This window comes from Lipotes vexillifer, unplaced genomic scaffold (genome assembly GCF_000442215.2).
Source record: "Lipotes vexillifer unplaced genomic scaffold, Lipotes_vexillifer_v1.1 scaffold395, whole genome shotgun sequence".
Taxonomy (NCBI): domain Eukaryota; kingdom Metazoa; phylum Chordata; class Mammalia; order Artiodactyla; family Lipotidae; genus Lipotes; species Lipotes vexillifer.
The window spans coordinates 74,309-78,503 of NW_006797390.1; positions in this window are offsets into that span (position 1 = coordinate 74,309).

The window sequence follows — 4,195 nt, forward strand, 5'->3', positions numbered from 1 at the left end:
ATTTATCATTTACAAAACTTTAGCAGATTTTAACAGTACACCCAGGGCATCATATTAGAAACTATAAGGTGTAAATTGCGACTCTTAAACTGACACCCTGCTTTAAAATATCTCTATAATTCGCTTGCCACAGTACCTGAAATTCCCAGAGTTAGAGATTTATTCTGGGCTGTTTTCTTTATTTTTTTATTTGAAGTATAGTTAATGTACAATGTTGTGTTAGTTTCAAGTGTAGAGCAAAGTGATTCATATATATATATGTACTTTTTCAGATTCTTTTCTCTTATAGGTTATTACAAGGTATTGAATACAGTGCCTTTGGCTAAACAGTAGGTCCTTGTTGTTTACCTATCTTTGTATATAGTAGCGTGTATATGTTAATCCCAAACGCCTGATTTATAGAGAGTTATTCTGTTAAGAGACTATATTTGCAGTAAAAGGAAATATGCTGAGGGAGCAGGGAGAGTTCAAATACGTATAAGGCAACTTCTAACATATGGAAACTTAAAGCATCCACAAAAAAAAAAATACTCAACACTATCAAGCAGCATAGAAATGCCAAGATCAGGAGGCATTTCAGAAAAGAATAAACGTCTACAAACATCCTTTGGTAAATGTGTGAGTCAAGTGATTTGTCAGTGCCCTGCCAAGGCCAGAACAGAATAAATAAGTTGAGAAGGAGGGAGGGCTGTCCCGGGCTGGTCAGAGAACCTGCCTAGTGGCTGTGCTGACAGACCTGGGTTCCCTGTGTGCAGCAGGGAGGAGTGAGGGCCTTAGAAAACGGGAGGATAGGCAACCTGAGATGAGCAGAAGGTACAAGAAAAAAGCGTCTCTTGCCCAATGCAGAACAAGGAGAGTGCAGGTGTCATACAGGGAAGGCCGAATCCGGGAGATCTGGGTTCCAGCCCTGCCTCAGCCACCCACTGTTTGGGTCACCTTGAGCCACTGACCTCTCTGGACCTCAGTTTTCTCAGAGGAGTGGTTTGGGTGAGATGAGCTTAGCGTTAATAAGCATTAAAATGATTATCACTTGATACATTAACATTATTATATAACATGATAATAATATAACTTGATACTGACCCTCATGTGTCAGTCAATCCGGAAGAGGTCGTTGAAAGTATGAGAATGAGGGGACTTCCTTGGCCGTCCAGTGGTTAGACTCGGGTGCTTGCACTGCAGGGGGCGCCGGTTAGATCCCTGGTCGGGGAACTAAGATCCCGCATGCATGCCAGGCTGCATGGCCGGAAAAAAAATGTATGAGAATAAATAAAGGGGTGAGAGTGGGTTAGGTCTGGGAAGACAGGAAATGCAAGCCATTGTGTGGAAGCAACGTGCCAAACCAGAGGCATCTCTGCTGCTCTGCTCCAGAGGGCCGGAGATGCTATTCTAGCCGTGAGCTTAGGACCTATTCTAGCAGCACAGAAAGGCCACTTTTCATGTGCAGGGGTGGTGGCATATTCCAGAGTAAAAATATACTGGTAAAATAGCAAATACACACATAATTATTATTTCTATGCAGGCCTTGTTCTAAATTCTTCCCATATACTATTTTTTCTCCATAGAAAAGTGTTCTTAAGATTGTCAATAGAGAGGAAAAGCAAGAAACAGAATTAAGGTACGTCACAGGCTTGGCTCAGGGCTTGGCACACAGTAGGCACAGATCTTTTGTTTTTTAATAGTATCTTTTTTTTTAATATAAATTTATTCATTTATTTTTGGCTGCATTGGGTCTTTGTTGCTGCCCGTGAGCTTTTCTCTAGTTGCGGCAAGCGGGGGATACTCTTCATTGCGGTGGGCGGTCTTCTCATTGCGGTGGCTTCTCTTGTTGCAGAGCACGGTCTCTAGAGCGCAGGCCCAGTAGTTGTGGCTCATGGGCTCTAGAGCACAGGCTCAGCACTTGTGGTACACGGGCTTAGTTGCTCCGCGGCATGGGGGATCTTCCTGGCCCAGTGCTCAAACCCGTGTTCCCTGCATTGGCAGGCGGATTCTTAACCACTGCACCACCAGGGAAGCCCCAGATCATTGTTTTTATTGTTGACAAACAAAAAGTCTCATGAAGACATTCCCCTTTCTCCTCGCATGTAACCACCCTCTACATTCTGCAGTGTCCTTGGTCTCCCATTCACCAAATCTCACATTCCCACGGTCACACAAATCCATCAGAAGATGCTAATGGGATTCACAGCTCTTCTCAGGTATATAACTCCAACCCTGGGCCCCAGGCTTCCAGAGCCAGGTGAGGATATGCAAGAGATAAGGGTTTTGTTCCCTCCTTCTCACTTTCCATCAGCAGTTCTCTCTTTTGAGTGAAGACTTGTTTTATTTTATTTTACTGGCAAGAGAGGAGGAAGGGAGATGGAGGGCAGAAGAGTGAAAGGAAGCAGAGACGATAAGATACAGGAGGTATTTCATGCCTAGGTTTTGGCTGCAGCTGACAGGTAGGGCTATTATTTTTGAGAAATTTGAAAGCCTAACACCAAAGACTGAAGCAGAAACAACTGTGATTGGAGCTGGGAATTACAGGTCCCTTAGACCAGCTCCAAAAGCAGCTGAAGTTGATAGCAGAGATAATGAACAAACTGTGAGCAATCAATTTGCCAACACCACCTGTAAAAGCTTAACGGACATGGACCAATGCTAGGTCACTATAACAGTTTAGCCAGCAGAGGTCTCTCTTTTACTAATCTTTAATTGAAAAAAACCAAACAGCAACAAAAATCCCCGTGGGTTGTCCAGTTTTATTATTCCTCTTTTGAAGTCACTTTCCAAAACCAAACATGTAAACAATGAATGATTTGGCCAAAGTATTCATGAACACTGAATCCACTTGCTCAGTCAAGATGAAAGATTAAAATGCTGAGCTTTTTTGAAGAAAATGATTCCATATTCACCCCTAAAGCTGTTCACTAGCTTAGAAGCTTCACACCAACTGTACCGGCAAAGGACAAAATGTGGACTGGTCCGTAAAATGACACAAGCAGCCAGCTCATTGTGACAATGGAGAGAATGCAATCTGAATCCGTAGCAGAAGGAGTGGAAGTAAATCAGTTGGCCGATTCAGCAGACCAACACCAGGCCGTGGGACTTGCTTGGGTCCTCCTTCAAAACCTGAAATAAATCAGCTGTGACTGGCATCTGCTCTGATGGTCCAAGGACCTCACGTCTCCTTCACTCACTGAGGCCAGAGTTTTAAAATGTTTTTTATATTGTGTATGTTGAGCAGCATCTCAAAGGTTTGAGCCTGGACTTTCTTTCCCACACCCTATTGGAATGATCCCAATATGAGACTAAGAGTTTTGAAAAGAATTAGACAAAAGGAGGAAATGAGAGAGTTTAAGTTAAGCTTAATTGAAGTCACTCTCTTCAGTTATCCAATGGTTTCCCATTGCACCTTGATGTAAAGTCCAACATTCCTAACATGGTTTTAAAAGCCCATCGTTGTAGGGCTTCCCTGGTGGCGCAGTGGTTAAGAGTCCGCCTGCCGATGCAGGGGACGTGGGTTCGTGCCCCGGTCCGGGAGGATCCCACGTGCCACGGAGCAGCTGGGCCCATGGACCATAGCCGCTGAGCCTGCGCGTCCGGAGCCTGTGCTCCGCAACGGGAGAGGCCGCAGCGGTGAGAGGCCCGCGTACCGCAAAAAAAAATAAAATAAAAAAGCCCATCGTTGTATGGACTTGCCGCTCCAGTCGGAGCCCTGATTAGCCCTGCTTAGCCCCGTTTGCTGCATCCCAGCCACAAGCACCTTCTTTCACTCCCTCAAAGGCCTTCCCAGACTTGGGGCCTTGGGCAGGGCTCTGCCTGGATCACCCTTCTTCCAACTGGTCCCCACCACTAGGTGAGACCCTCTGTCCCAAATTCTTGCAGGATCCTGCAGGGCAGCCACTACAACATGGGGGACTGCAGAAGGCACCACAGAGAGGGATGGATTTTTAACTTTTTTTGTGTTTTTTGTTTTTGTTTTTTGTTTTTTGTTTTTTTGCGGTACGCGGGCCTCTCACTGCTGTGGTCTCTCCCGTTGCGGAGCACAGGCTCCGGACGTGCAGGCTCAGCGGCCATGGCTCACGGTTCCCAGCCGCTCCGCGGCATGTGGGATCTTCCCGGACCGGGGCACGAACCCGTGTCCCCTGCATCGGCAGGCGGACTTTCAACCCCTGCGCCCCCAGGGAAGCCTGAGGGATGGATTTTTTTTTTT